The following is a 16,918-nucleotide window of genomic DNA, read 5'->3' as shown; positions in this document are numbered from 1 at the left end:
GGGGGAAGTGAGTTCTACTTATAGGAAGAAGAGTACATGTAGATATTTGGGTACCCAAGGCATATTGCAGCAGAACCTTAAAAAGTAAAAAAATAATTACTACAGGTTGACCTTACATTTTGGAAGCATGTGACATTAAAAAAAAAAATTTTTTTTAATGTGTAAGTGAAGCAATTTAAGTTATTCCAAGCAAAAGGAGCTGCTGTTATTTTTCAAGATTAGTTATCATATACCAGCAAAGCCAAAGTTTCCTAGTTCAATTTCAGCAAAATAACATGGCCAACATCCTACTTTAGAAAAAATATGGTAATTAAGAACACAGGCTCTGTTTTATGACTGAAAGAACTCAAACCCAGGCTCTGTGACAACCTAGAGGGGTGGAGTGAGGTAGGGGATGGGAGGGACCTACAAGAGGGAGGGAACATACTATACCTATGGCTGATTCATGTTGATGTATGGCAAGAACCAAAAAAATACTGTAAAGCAATTATCCTTCAATTAAAAATAAATTAATTAAAAAAAAAAAAAGAACACAGCCTCTGGAGCAAACTGCCTGTACTGAAATCCAAGTTCTTTCACTTTTAGTTATATGACCTTAAGGTGAGGATAAAAACAGTACCCACCCCAAAGAACTGTTGTGAGGATTACGTGAGATATATATACAAACCATTAAGAAGACCTGATGTGTAGACCTGACTTATTTGAAAACACCCTGATGCTGGGAAAGACTGAAGGCGGGAGAAGAAGGGGACGACAGAGGATGAGATGGCTGGATGGCATTACCGACTCAATGGACGTGAGTCTGAGTGAACTCCGGGAGTTGGTGATGGACAGGGAGGCCTGGCGTGCTGCAGTCCATGGGGTCGCAGAGTCAGACACGACTGAGCGACTGAACTGACTGACTGAAGAAGAATTTTGTAAATAATCATTCAATAAATATTACCTATTATCATCAAATTCCTACTCTTCAGAATTTTCTAAATTTTAAATGACTGTCACTCTTACTCAGTGGTTTTAATCTGACATGCCCTAAGTTCAGTTCAGTTCAGTTCAGCCGCTCAGTCGTGTCCGACTCGTTGCAACCCCATGGACTGCAGCACTCCAGGCCTCCCTGTCCATCACCAACTCCCAGAGTTCACTCAGACTCACGTCCATCGAGTCAGTGATGCCATCCAGCCATCTCATCCTCTGTCATCCTCTTCTCCTCCTGCCCCCAATCCCTCCCAGCATCAGAGTCTTTTCCAATGAGTCAACTCTTCGCATGAGGTGGCCAAAGTACTGGAGTTTCAGCTTTAGCATCATTCCTTCCAAAGAAATCCCAGGGCTGATCTCCTTCAGAATGGACTGGTTGGATCTCCTTGCAGTCCAAGGGACTCTCAAGAGTCTTCAACACCACAGTTCAAAAGCATCAATTCTTCGGCGCTCAGCCTTCTTCACAGTCCAACTCTCACATCCATACATGACCACTGGAAAAACCATAGCCTTGACTAGACGGACCTTTGTTGGCAAAGTAATGTCTCTGCTTTTGAATATGCTATCTAGGTTGGTCATAGCTTTCCTTCCACGGAGTAAGCGTCTTTTCATTTCATGGCTGCAGTCACCATCTGCAGTGATTTTGGAGCCCAGAAAAATAAAGTCTGACACTGTTTCCACATCTATTTCCCATGAAGTGATGGGACTGGATGCCATGATCTTCGTTTTCTGAATGTTGAGCTTTAAGCCAACTTTTTCACTCTCCACTTTCACTTTCATCAAGAGGCTTTTTAGTTCTTCTTCACTTTCTGCCATAAGGGTGGTGTCATCTGCGTATCTGAGGTTATTGATATTTCTCCCAGCAATCTTGATTCCAGCTTGTGCTGCTTCCAGCCCAGCGTTTCTCATGATGTATTCTGCATAGAAGTTAAATAAGCAGGGTGACAATATACAGCCTTGACGTACTCCTTTTCCTATTTGGAACCAGTCTGTTGTTCCATGTCCAGTTCTAACTGTTGCTTCCTGACCTGCATACAGATTTCTCAAGAGGCAGGTCAGGTGGTCTGGTATTCCCATCTCTTTCAGAATTTTCCACAGTTTATTGTGATCCACACAGTCAAAGGCTTTGGCATAGTCAATAAAGCAGAAATAGATGTTTTTCTGGAATTCTCTTGCTTTTTCCATGATCCAGTGGATGTTGGCAATTTGATCTCTGGTTCCTCTGCCTTTTCTAAAACCAGCTTGAACATCAGGAAGTTCACAGTTCACGTATTGCTGAAGCCTGGCTTGGAGAATTTTGAGCATTACTTTACTAGCATGTGAGATGACTACAATCGTGCGGTAGTTTGAGCATTCTTTGGCATTGCCTTTCTTTGGGACAATAATCATTTATCAACCTCAATGGAAATGAGCCCCTCATTCAATTATTTACTCCAAAGAAATGACCCAGAAAGGGTTGTGTTTTTAAATTTTGTTTGTAGACTGCATATGAAAATTGAAAATATGCTCTTCCCACAGAAATAAGATTCTATAATGATGATTCCTGAAACAGCCCACAAAATCTTATTTATTCTATAAAGGAGTTCTAAAAATCCAAAGTTCTAAAAGTATAAAAGTCCCAGCTGGATATTTTGGAGCAGAGAGACAGAAGTATAACAAGGGAAAAAAAGAAATAAATTTTTCCATTTTCCTGGTATAGAACCAGCTTGTTCCCAATAAAATTCAATGTACATGGTTTATATCAGGCATACTTCTAAGAAGCATCTTTATCTTGGCTCTCCCATCTCACACTGACATAAGCCTCCAAAATTCATCCCTGAAATTGGTATTATAAGCTCCAAAATTAGTAACTTGCTCTTCTCTTCCAGTAAACACTCTCATCTTTTCAAAGCAGTTGATCTCTGCTCTATTTAGGAGGAAAGTGGACAGCATCAAACTAATCACCACTAAGGTATGAATGACTGAGCCTTTAAACTTCCAATGAATAATGATCTTTTTAAAAGACAAGCTACAAAAATCCTCACTGGTTTGAAGTGAGAATACAGGTGGAAGAATCATAATTTAGGATAAGAAATCCAATACACAAATAGTACAAGTTTACAAGTCAAAACTCTTGACCTTCACAACTTTTGTCTTACCCTTATAATTCCAAGAATATTCACAACAAAGCTTATGCAAAAACTTGGATTTAGTGAGGCAACTGCCATTTGCAAACACAATTGTGGTTTCAGAGATATCTATCATAAAATCAGAGATGAAAAAGAACTTCATTATATCATTTTTAAAAGCCCTGGTTTGGAGACCTGTTTTGGAAACCAACAATATTCTTTATCTCCAAGGGAAGAAAAGTTCACAAAAAGTATGTAGTAATTCATTGTGTTTGAAATAACAATATTTTAACAGGCTAATCTATATCTCCCTCGCTACAGAAGAAAATTTCTTTAAAGTCTATCTTGGAATATGAGACCTGGTCAGAATTGTGATTATTTACAGTTTTAACACCATTTGGGTTCCTTCTCAAAGTTTAATGTCCAGAACTCCAACAGGATTTGAATTAAGAACCATAATATAGTTACTGCTCTTCTCTAGATTCTCTCCAAATTACTCTATTATTCAAATATATAATCTGAGATTCATAAATTCATACAAGCCATACTCAAAGTTAAAGTCCATTTGAGCTAAAGTTTAGGGATCATACTTTCAAAAGATACCTTTATGCTATATATGTAATTTTCACCTTAAAAATATTTTACTCTACAATTTAAGGAGGAAAAAACAATTATTTCTGGACATTAACCACTGAACTACATTCTGTCATCATGTAAGTACTGTATTTTACATTTATATTTCACTCTACATATTAGAATCTCTATGTGTCTTGAGCAGCTGGAAAGCTAAGGAACAAGAATCCCTTTGATATAAGAATACTCAAAGGCATCTCTACATGTTACTTAAAAACCAAGACAGAATCTGGTATCACAATAGTTCTTATACTCAGTTTTCTAAAAATATGTGTATATGCAATAATAATGGCTTCCCTCATAGCTCAGTTGGTGAAGAACCCACCTGCAATGCAGGAGATCCAGGTTCTATTCCTGGGTCAGGAAGATCCGATGGAGAGGGGATAGGCTATGCACTCCAGTATTCTCGGGCTTCCCCTGTGGCTCAGCTGGTAAAGAATCTGCCTGCAATGCAGGAGACCTCGGTTTGATCCCTGGGTTGGGAAGATCCCCTGGAGAAGGGGAAATCTACCCACTTCAGTATTTTGGCCTGGAGAATTCCGTGGGGTTGCAAAGAGTCAGGACACGACTGAGTGACTTTCACTTTCATGCAATAATAAACGTCCTCTGAGTAACATGTATTTATTCATTTAAGTGTTTATCCTGACCTCTCTGCAACCATACTGCTTCAACTCACGATACACAACATTTACTTGATATCTCCATACACACTGCCTCCATGACATTATACCAATAATATGCCATCTATGTTAGCAGAAGGTTAAAATCATGGAATGTGAGCCCATTTAATTTTTAAGTGTTAAGTGTGATACACAGAAAATGCTAAAGAAACAGGTTAAGCTGCTACATATGATGTTTATGGCTCGTTGGTCCTCAAGCGTAGCCCAAACCCTTTCAGGGGATCTAAAGGATCAAAACAGTTTTCAGAGTAAGATATTACTTGTCTTTTTCACTGTGATCCTCTCAAAAGTGTACAGTGGAGCTGTTCAGATGCTATGTGATGGGTGCTATCAAAAGAGACTGAACGAAGAGGCATAGAATATAATCCAGCTATCTCTATGAAGCCAGACATTTTAAAAATTTGCAAAAATGTAAAGCAACACTAATCTTCTAAATTTTTGTTTTGGAAAATACAATGATTTTTCATACAATGTTATCTATGTTAACATATAATTAGTTTACTATATATGTATGTAAATTAATAAATATTTTAATTTTGTTTTAGTTTTAACTTTTCAATACAATCAATTTTGATAGATAAAATTCACAAACGCATGCTCTTTGAACACTAATTTTTGATACCAAAAAGTTTAAGATACTATCCATTAGTTAATATATAAATAAGACCTTCTTTTCTAAGTGCCCATGAATCATTATCAATTAATATAATACATTAATACTGATTACCATTCTGTGGTATGAAGAGGATTAATTTTCATAGAAATTGCACGCAATGTAGGGTGAAATATTTACTAATAAAATCTGTTCAAGCTGTTGCAGCTTAGACTCCAGGGGAGAATTATCTTGCTTATTTCACTACTGGCTCATAAGGATTTTATATTCTTTGTTTCTACTTCTTGTTTCTTGCCATCATCACTTTAAAGCCTATCTTTACTGTCTTTAACATAGACTTTATCTTCTTCTCCTTACAGAAACTTCTTCCATAAATGGCCACCATCTTTCCTCAGTGGTATTTCCTCCCACGTGCTCAAGGAAGCCATAGTTCTTTATCATCTCTGAAAAATTTAATTGGTAATTCATATATATGAACGTCTGTCTTTATCTCAATGTTTAACCCATCACTAAGCAAATACAGGATTATCGAGCTCTTTCCTCAACTTGTAAAGCATGAAGTACTTAAGACTCAGATTTCAAGACTTACTGAAAAACTACAGTAATCAAGACAAGTGGTTCTGGTGAAAGGATAGATACATAAATCAACAGAACAGAATCCAAAAATAGACCCAACATATACAGCCAAGTGATTTTTGATAAATGTCCCAAGACAAGTTGGCAGGGAAAGGAAAGACTTCCAAAAATTGGTGCTGAAACAACTGCCTGGCTACCTGTATGGGAAGAAAAGTTAACAATGACCCCTTACCTCACATCATACACAAAAACTTGATAAACGAATCCCAGAACTAAATGTAAAAACTAGAACTATAAAATTTACAAAAGAAATCATAATAGAAAATCTTTATAACTTTTGGTTAGGCAAACATTTTTTAGATATGACATGAAAAATTACAATTCATAAAACAACTGACAAACTTTATCAAATCAAAAACTTATATTCTTCAAAACACACTGTTAGAACGAAAAGACAAGCCACAGACTGGAAGAAAACATTTGCAAAGCATGTATCTTAAGAAGAACTTGTATCCAAGATATATAAAGAACTCTCAAAACTCACTGTAAAGAAAATTCAATTTTTAAAAATGGGCAAAAGATTTGAATAGATACTTCAACTAAGAAAGTAAGTGTGTTATGGCACATGAAAAGATACTCAACGTCATTAGTTATTAAGGAACTGCAAATTAAACTACACTGAGGTATCACTGCACACCTGCTAGAATGGCTAAAATCAAAAGACTGGCCACACAAAGCACTAACAAAGACATGCAGCAAATGGAACTCTCATACACTGCTGGTGGGAATATAAAATGGTACCACGATTTCTAAAACAGTTTTGACAGTTGCTAAAGTTATACATGCACCCACCAAGTGCTAAGAGTCATTTCATTCCAAGGTACTTATCCAAAATAAATCATATGTCCACACAAAGACATAAAAACAAATGTTCACAGCATTTTTATTTGTAACAGTTAAAGCTGGAAACAATCTAAAAATCCATCATCAGGTAAATGAATATGCAAATTGCTATACATAAATCCAATGGAACAGAATAAACTATTGATACTTGCAGAGACATACATGAATCTTAAAATAACTGTGCTGAATAAAAGATGCCAGACCAGAAAAGAATACATACCGTATGATTCCATTTCTATAAAATTCTAGAAAATAGAAACAAACAGAAAAACAGATCAACTGCTATCTTGTAGAGAGAGGGATAAGAGGGAAGAATCACAGGGACACCAGGTAACTTTTAAAAATGATGGACATGTTGTGGTAATGATTTTATGGGTATGTATATATGTCAAACATCAAACTGTACCATGTCAATTATATCTCAATAAAACAAAAAAATTTTGCAATTTGGAGTGGGTAAGGATTTATCCTTGGACAGCAAGAAGATCAAACTAGACAATCCTAAAGGAAATCAACACTGAATATTCACTGGAAAGACTGATGCTGAAACTGAAGCTCCAAAACTTTGGCCACCTGATGCGAAGAGCTAACGCATTAGAAAAGACCCTGAGACTGGGAAAGACTGGAGGCAGGAGGAGAAGGGGACAACAGAAGACAAGATGGCTGGATGGCATCACCGACTCAAGACATGAGTTTGAGCAAGCTCCGGGACATGGTGAAGGACAGGGAAGCCTGGCATGCCGCAGTCCATGGGGTCACAGTCAGACACGACTGAGTGACTGAACAACAACAAGGATTTCTCAGCTAAGACATAAAACAAAACACTATGAAAGAAAAAATTGGTAAACTGGATGCTATCAAAATTTTACTTTTTAACAAAATAATTTGCATCCACAATATATAAAGAACTCTTACAATGCAATTTGAAGACAAGCTATATAGTTCTAAAATATGCAAAAGATTTGAACAAAGGCATACAAGTAGTCATTAGGTACATTAAAAATGTTCAACATCATCAGTCATCAGGAAAATCATAATGAGATACTACTCCATACTCAGTAAAATGTCTAAAATCAATCTGAAAGGCAGTAATAATCTTCATGAATTTATATCCTTTAGGTTTCTTCTTGGTATCAAAAACAAACATAACTGATTTGTGTTGCAAGGAAATAATGAATGATTATCTCCATTTTATATGGCTTCCAAACCAGCATTCCTCTCATTATATTACAGGGGCTTTTCTTCTTGTTTTTCTTTTTTTTCCTTCCTGTTTTCCATTTTCTACAGACCTACCTGTAATATATTAAGAAGCACTATGCTTATCTCAGTCTCCATTTACTCAAATAGTCTCATCTTTCCATAACCTGCATGGACTATGCTTTTTTACACAGCTAATCACTTGAAGCTCTCCCCCACTTTAAGCTATGCAGAAGGTGGGAAGGAAGAATGTTAACATACTACAAAGAAAAGGGTTCCTCTGCTTAAAATCTCTATTTAGCGACATAACCTTCCACAGAGACCTGTCCATAGCACCTATCCCTCAGGTTCTCAAGTAAGCCCTACTATGAGCAGACTAACCTTTTTTCCCTGCTTTTGTTGCCTTTATGAGAATCTTGAATACAAATAAGCACATAGTAAGTATTCAATATACATGTCAAACTCTGGACTTCAGAGCAGTCCAGTGGTTAAGACTCCAGGCTTCCACTGCAGGGGGCATGAGTTCAATTCCTTCAGGGGACTAGGATCCTGAACCCTGAGCAAAAAATATATATGTATGTGTGTCTGTATATATACACATACACAAAATAAACATACACATATATACGTCAAACCGAACAAAACTGAAGCAGGAGTCCAATTTCAAATACACAATCCTAAGGATATTCTGTTCTGCTATGAAGATGGGAATCAAGTTTTTCATTCACTACCAATGTAATAGTAAGGAAAATTCTAAACCCTAAAAATATCCTCTCTTGAAATCCTAACTCTTATCACCCAACACTGAACACATGCTGCTTTGTATCACAAACTTTTTGTTGAGTTTTGCCTAACTCATCAAGCCCTTTCTCAGTGTTGGCTCCATTTCCAGGGCCCTGTAAGTCAGTGCCACAACAACAGATTAAAGGATTTGTACCTGACACAAATTGTTTGCCTGAATTTTCTTCTTCAGGAAATTCAGTATTAGGACTAAAACAGTTTGGGCTGGTCTCCTGAATGAACAAGCTATGTACTTGTGAAGTATGGGATAGCCATGTGCCAGAAAAGCAAAGAAAAGTTGGTTTGTAAAAAATGAAGAAATACGTTACATTCAGGGAAAAGCAAGAGAGAAGAAAATACACTGCCTAGGTTCCTAAGAACGTAAGTTCTATTATGAGATCCAGCTATCTCTGGATTCCAAGAAATACTGCAGTATTCACCACATAAATTCCTTTACTTTTGGATATATATCCAGTGCTGGCTTCCTTTACTTGTAACTAAGCAAAACTTGACTAAAATATGTTTTACTGAATCAAATCATAAAATTTTTTTATCGTTCTGTACTATTATTTTACATTCTGTGCACTGTTGGTAGGCACAGATTTTATATTTAACACCTCCTTTATTGTGCCAGTATATCCAGTGATGCTTTGTAGTCTCTATTACCTCTGATATTATTTCCCTCCATGTATATGAATTCATGACAATTTACATTTCTCTACCCACCTTTTAAAAAACTGCTGCCTTTCAAGGTTTTTTCAATTTTAGATAATGTGTTTCAAAATTAAATCACTATTTTTCTATCATTTTTCCTTGTTTCCTGCATTGGTATTTCCCCTTTGCACTTACTCTTTAACAGTGTCTTCAATTAAGTAGAATATTTTTTAGCATTCCTCATTTAAGAGAAAGCCTCAAATTATGATAAATACTGATTAGCCAAGAGGTAGAATTTAGTGATTAAGAGCACTGACCCTGGAGCAAGACCTGTGAATGAAACCCAGCTCTGTCCCTTATTCACTGTATGTTTTGAGTTGCTTTTTACTCAGTTTTCTCATCTGTGACATGAAAATAATAATCACACCAACCTCAAAGAGTTGTGAGGGGAAGTTTAATTAATGTATTTTAAAATTCTTAAATGCCTGGTCGAGTATATTAGTAAGAATACCACAAAGCTAGCTATCAAAATCAGTATTTCAGTTCAGTCGCTCAGTCGTGTCCGACTCTTTGCGACGCCAAGAATTGCAGCACGCCAGGCCTCCTTGTCCATCACCAACTCCTGGAGTTCACTCAAACTCACGTCCATTGAGTTGGTGATGCCATCCAGCCATCTCATCCTCTGTCGTCCCGTTCTCCTCCTGCCCTCAATCACTCCCAGCATCAGAGTCTTTTCCAATGAGTCAACTCTTCACATGAGGTGGCCAAAGTACTGGAGTTTCAGCTTTAGCATCATTCCTTTCAATGAACACCCCAGGACTGATCTCCTTTAAAATGGACTGGTTGGATCTCCTTGCAGTCCAAGGGACTCTCAAGAGTCTTCTCCAACACCACAGTTCAAAAGCATCAATTCTTCGGCGCTCAGCTTTCCTCACAGTCCAACTCTCACATCCATACATGACCACTGGAAAAACCATAGCCTTGACTAGACAGACCTTTGTTAGCAAAGTAATGTCTCTGCTTTTGAATATGCTATCTAGGTTGGTCATAACTTTCCTTCCAAGGAGTAAAGCATCTTTTAATTTCATGGCTGCAGTCACCATCTGCAGTGATTTTGGAGCCCAAAACAATAAAGTTTCACACTGTTTCTACTGTTTCCCCATCTATTTGCCATGAAGTGATGGGACCGGTTGCCATATCTTAGTTTTCTGAATGTTGAGCTTTAAGCCAACATTTTTCACTCTCCTCTTTCACTTTCATCAAGAAAATTAGAGATACCAAGGGAACATTTCATGCAAAGATGGGCTCAATAAAGGAAAGAAATGGTATGGACCTAACAGAAGCAGAAGATATTAAGAAGAGGTGGCAAGAATACACAGAAGAACTGTACAAAAAAGATCTTCACGACCCAGATAATTACGATGGTGTGATCACTCACCTAGAGCCAGACATCCTGGAATGCGAAGTCAAGTGGGCCTTAGAAAGCATTACTACGAACAAAGCTAGTGGAAGTGATGGAATTCCAGTTGAGCTATTTCAAATCCTGAAAGATGATGCTGTGAAAGTGCTGCACTCAATATGTCAGCAAATTTGGGAAACTCAGCAGTGGCCACAGGACTGGAAAAGGTCAGTTTTCATTCCAATCCCAAAGAAAGGCAATGCCAAAGAATGCTCAAACTACCGCACAATTGCACTCATCTCATCTAGTGAAGTAATGCTCAAAATTCTCCAAGCCAGGCTTCAGCAATACGTGAACCATGAACTTCCAGATGTTCAAGCTGGTTTTTGAAAAGGCAGAGGAACCGGAGATCAAATTGCCAACATCCACTGGATCATCAAAAAAGCAACAGAGTTCCAGAAAAACATCTATTTCTGCTTTATTGACTATGCCAAAGCCTTTGACTGTGTGGATCACAATAAACTGTGGAAAATTCTGAACGAGATGGGAATACCAGACCACCTGACCTGCCTCTTGAGAAACCTTATACAGGTCAGGAAGCAACAGAACCAGACATGGAACAACAGACTGGTTCCAAATAGGAAAAGGAGTACATCAAGGCTGTATATTGTCACCCTGCTTATTTAACTTATATGCAGAGTACATCATGAGAAACACTGGGCTGGAGGAAGCACAAGCTGGAATCAAGATCGCCAGGAGAAATATCAATAACCTCAGATATGCAGATGACACCACCCTTATCAAAGTCAATGTTTAGTCCCATAATAATTTTTATACAGCCTTAAGTCAGTGAATAGCCAATGGTACTCTTCAATACCTGATGCTCAGAAGAGGAAGCCCTAGAAGTCAGTGTAAATCAAAGATTAAATTACATTTAGGATACTCTAGACCAGTACTATCCAACAGAACTTTCTACAACAATGGAAATGTTAGTGTGTTAGCCAATATGACAGTCAGTGGCCATGTGGCTATCAAGCACTTAAAATGTGGCTAGTGTGACTGGGGAACTGATATTTAATTAATTAATTTAAAGAGCCACATGACATTACTGGCTACCACATGAGACACAAGCTTTAGAAGATAAGCCAGAAAGTTCAAAACAGATTTTAGAAAAGTTTCTGTAATGGTCAAAATTAAGATGGTTAATTACTACTCTTCATTTAATTGGAACATGTCAGAACTAAACACACAAATTAATAGATTTCAATTACAAAAAGTTTGATAAATATAATGGACTATGATAATACAAGTTATTCCTGCCACTGTGTGGAACTGATATAAAAACATGAAACTGTATTAATTATAAATACGATAAAAATCTAATATTCAATGTCAGCAAGATCCTTAGCCTAAGGTCAGTTGCAAACCTCAACACTACTGGTAAATTATCATATTAGAGAGTACCAAACTAAGTGAATTAAGCCAGACAGAAAGGTAAATATATATCATTTATATGTACAATTAAAAAAAACATGTAAAAATTACTTAACAAAACAGAAACAGACTCATAGAAAACAAACCTTATGGTTACCAGAGGGGGAAAGGTATGGGGGAGGATAAATTAGCAGCTTGAGAATAACAGATACACACTGCTCTATATAAAATAGACAACAAGGTCCTACTGTAGCAAAGGGAACTATATTCAACATATTTTGTAATAAACTATAGTGGGAAAAATATCTGAAAAAGAATATACCTATATATGTATGCATTAGTGAATCATTTTGCTATATACTAAAAACAAAAACATTGAAAATCAACCATCCTTCTTAAAAAAAAAATTTTAAGAAATTTTAAAAATAAGAATTGAGGGAAAAGGGGAAATAGGAGGAAAGAAATTCTCTTCTACCCCACGTTCTTGAGCTGACAGCAAAGGATACAAATATGTCCTCTTTTGTTCTAAAAATAATGATCCCTTTTGCTTTCTACTATTGAGGGTTTGAATGCGTGCTCAGTCGTGTCCAACTCTTTGCGACTCCGTTGACCATAGCCTGCCAGGCTCCTCTGTCCATGGAATTTTCCAGACAAGAATACTGGAGTGGGTTGCCATTTCCTTCTCCAGGGGATCTTCCTGACCCAGGGCTCGAATCCACGTCTCCTACATTGGTAGGTGGATTCTTTACCACTGCGCCATCTGGGAAGCCCTTTCTACTACTGGAAAACACAAGAGAGGAAAAATTATGCCAGATGCTTTATGTATGTATCCCATGAATTCAAACAGGCCAGTGAGGTAAACCTTAACAACTCTATTACAAAAAAACTTAGGAAAAGTTAAGTAACTTACCCAAGATCTTATGAATAATATGTGGCAGAGATCTGAACCTGTACCTACCCGATTCTACAACTATGTAGCAGAACTGCCTTAACAATACCAAATCTGCAACTAGAAACCAGGCAGCAAGAAGCCTTAAAATAAATCTACCCTTCTCTGGTCATTCTAAACTGCACAGTTATCAATATCAAATGGAGGGCAATGAGAAAATGGATGGACAGGAAATTCATTTGGGACACTAACACACAAGCTTTTTCTGGTGCTAAAAATCCCTGTCTATTCCCTAACCTCATAAACAGACAGACTGGATCAATAATAAAAGGCATCTTTAAGGGAGAAGCGTAACAAAAAGGAAAAGGTTTAAGTGTGAACCATAAAAACAGAAAAGATAATGAAAGGAAAAATCTCAGGCAGAAGGTCAAAAACTACTGATACTTGAAAGTATTACTGATAACCTAGTGCCCTAGGCTGAACGCACATGTGAACCAAAAAAATCAGTCCTCATAAATGCTGGGCAATTCAGATATGCTTTAACAAGTCCAAAGAAATATCAAATTTTATTTTGCTTTAATCAAACCAAATTATAAAAAATCTAATGCTACAATATGTGAAAGTAGTATGTTACATACATATATGTGTTTACCTGTCTACATAAAACAAATGTTCAAGGAAAACTTTGGCTTTTTCAGTAAGCTTTTGCTATTACTGAGTCTGTACCTGGAAATAAAAAGGAGATTCACCTCAGGATTCAAAGCCTCTTATATAAACTCAGTAAGCAAACAGATTCTGCTAAATTTTTAAGATTCTACTGTCTGACAGAAACTATATCCATCATTACCTGAACTCTCACTCTTGCTATTCAAAACTCAGGACTTAAATAATGTATATGACTCAGTGGGGAAGGCAATGGCACTCCAGTACTCTTGCCTGGAAAATCCCATGGACGGAGGAGCCTGGTTGGCGGCAGTCCATGGGGTCGCTAAGAGTTGGACACGACTGAGCGACTTCACTTTCACTCGCTGGAGAAGGAAATGGCAACCCACTCCAGTGGTCTTGCCTGGAGAATCCCAGGGACGGGGGAGCCTGGTGGGCTGTCATCTAGGGGTCGCACTGAGTCGGACACGACTGACACGACTTAGCAGCAGCAGTAGCATAACTCAGTATTCACTATCCAGACTCCTACTATTCAAACTTAGGATACGAATGCAGTAGATTCAGACTGCAAGGAATATCTGTAACTCATATATATCACATGATTTATAAAATTAGCACTTTTTTAGCAACATGCAAATACCTTTCTAAAATCACATAAACACTGGCTGCAGAACAGAGCTGAGAAAACATTTTTTAACACTGTATTTCTTAGTAGTTTGCTGAAACAATTTATTAAGTTACTGCCCCTCAGTTTCAAACCCGCATTGCTTCTTCCCCATCTGCCTTAATGATGCTGGAAGTGGAACTCTGCCTGCAAACCACATTTCTGCTTTACCAGCTGATTTCCTATAAGGGTCTGCCAAGAGGAAACACTAAAAATGGACTGCAAACCTGGAGAAAAAAGAGAAATACTTGTGCTTTCCCATCTCTTCTTTGGGCTTCATAGGAGCACTATCCCAGCAAAGGTTTCTTCACCCCTACAACAGAAAGTCTTCCCCACAGCAGTTTTTCTAACACTTATGAAACTAGTTTAATCATACCCTACTCAAAGACCCCAGCACCAGCCAGCACCCTTTCCCCAAATTTCTGGGTTTCAAACCTATGGGATTTCTATTCTGAACTCAATACAAGCGTTAGCATGTAGTACCTTCACCTTGGAGATCTGAATTGTTTCCACAGGACCCTTCCTCTAAGTCTCTAGGTTTCCCCTTTGGTGCCCAAGCTCTTAGGGCTCATGGCTGCTTCTGGAAGTATCTATCTCCATGATAATTTAAGTAGTTTTATTTTTATCCATTCTGTTATCTAGTTAACAACTTCAAATCTACTCATTGACTCTATTAAAGTCTCTGTTCATGTAACTGGTGTGGTTTCTGCCTCCTGACAGAATCCTGATAAAAAGAAAACAATCTCGTTATACTGTAATAGTATATGATATTATTATAGTAACTTCTGTGAAACTGCAATTTACCTACACTATAAAGTAAAGAACAAAATGCTAGTTAAGAGCAATCTGACTAAAATTGAGTGTATTTAGCTATCATAACAAAATCTTTTGCAACCATTCTTTTAGAGAAAATTTGGGGCACCTTTTTTTAACACACACAGTATCCACTGGAATAAAATTACATGATAAGACATTATCAACAATGGCTATCTCTGTTTTTCCAAATTTTCTATAATAATTGCTTTATGATTACTTTTTAATCATGAAAATACACTGAGCATAATTTTTAAAATAATTCTAACATGCTCAAATTCAACAAGGATCAAATATCATCTATAGAAAACAATATTTAACTTGTTTACCTTAAAGGGCAGAGGAAGAGTTTTAAATCACTTACTAAGCACCTTCTCCTACCTAACAAATTTTTTAGTTGTCACATGATTTCATTCCACCCCCTATCTTTACCTCACGTAAGTAATCCACTCCCACTCTCATCTATGCCTACAACCCTCCCCACCACCTGCTTAACCATTTTCTCATTCCCAGCCATATGGTGGTTCTTCTCCAACAACTCCCATGCTTTCCTATCTTGAAGTTAGTCACTTTCTAGATATATAGGTAGCATATGAAAGTATACACAAGACATAAAGGTATATATACAAAGAGAGTTATGGCAAATAAGCAGTGTTGGTCACTGGGTTTGAGTTACTTTAAGACTTCTTACTCTACTTCTATTGGGATAGTGTAGTTAGAGGCCATTTCTGGCTTGGGAAAGACTATGCAAAAGCAGACAAAAATTGATTGCGGTTTTAAGTAATTCAGTTTCTCTTCCCATCACCAAAAAAACAGTCATTCTTTTCTTCTCCTCCTTATATCAAACCAAAGCTGGCTTTCAGTTAGAAAAATCAATGACAAACAATGGTCTACCCATATATCTGAGAATGTGAATTCTCTGCCTCCCAGATGGACTGGACCATACAGATTACAAAAAAATGAAAGATTAGGATAGAAGGATCCTAAGTATTTCAGCTCAAATGTCACAGAGCTTCTCAGTTTATTAACTAAATGCTAAATTTATAGCTATATCCATAAAAATTTGATTATAGAGTATTACACACAAGAATTAAACACAGTGAGCAAGTTATAAAATAATTCATGGTATCTTTTCTCTTTCATCATCCCTTTCAATAATATAATTCTATCAAGCAAAAAAAGTTAGGTATCTATTATTCCTAATCCAATGTCATATATAAGCTTCACCTAGACAGAACTATTCAAACAGAGGGATATAAAATCTCAGTAAATGACTTTAATACATGGTTAACATAACCCACAAACGAGTGTCTTTAAGGAAATCTATGATCAGTGGAAAATCAAAGTCTACAAAAATAACCTGATTTGGTCATATCTAAAGTTTTAAATATTCAAAAAAAGGGTAAAATGATTCTTCCCAACATATTAAGCAGAAATCACTCTTAAATGAAATTAGTTCTACAGCAGCTTTGGAGATGAAAGATAACAGTCCCTTTTTTTTTTTTTTTTTTAAGTTCTTTTCAAAACTGTACAGGTGTCTATTGTGGGGGTGTGGGGGCATATGGACTCCAACAAGGTAGAAACGCATCACTCCACCTATTTCCATTATAAGCTGGAAGATGTATTCTTAGGGAAATGCCAAAACAGCATAGGGTAAAGCTTTCCCACTGAGGAAAAAGGATATCAGCCTTAGTCTGATAAAAATTCAAGCATATGAAAACAAAAAAGGCAACTTTATTTTTCTTTTGTGGCATTCTAAACCACCAGAATTTCTTTCAAGCCTGAAGATTCCATGACTCCACATTAATGACTCTTAATAATTTTGTACCCCTCCTCTCTCTTCTGCCCTCCAAAGTTGGTTAATTCCAACTCTCTTTATCACTTGCTCTGTTCCAGCTATAATGACCTCACTGTTCCTCCAATATACAAAGCAAGGCTCC

At 37.0% G+C, this 16,918-nt stretch overlaps 1 protein-coding gene across 7 annotated transcripts in view; it reads right to left on the bottom strand.

Annotated features, from left to right (window-relative positions):
* The window catches only part of FOXJ3 (forkhead box J3), a 125,320-nt gene that overhangs the window by 85,257 nt on the left and 23,145 nt on the right, over window positions 1-16,918 (bottom strand). Inside the window, exon 3 of one of the 7 annotated variants that reach the window (XM_059885181.1) lies at window positions 12,456-12,729. The exons of 4 other annotated variants lie outside the window; for them this stretch is intronic. The gene's annotated coding sequence lies outside the window, so the exon portion shown is untranslated. Of the gene's footprint in view, window positions 1-4,038; window positions 4,901-6,705; window positions 6,731-12,455; window positions 12,730-16,918 lie in introns of those variants that run through there. 2 more of the 7 variants (XM_059885180.1, XM_059885182.1) reach the window with 2 other exon arrangements.

This window comes from Bos taurus, chromosome 3 (assembly GCF_002263795.3).
Source record: "Bos taurus isolate L1 Dominette 01449 registration number 42190680 breed Hereford chromosome 3, ARS-UCD2.0, whole genome shotgun sequence".
Classification (NCBI taxonomy): domain Eukaryota; kingdom Metazoa; phylum Chordata; class Mammalia; order Artiodactyla; family Bovidae; genus Bos; species Bos taurus.
This window is presented reverse-complemented; position numbering and strand designations above follow the sequence as displayed.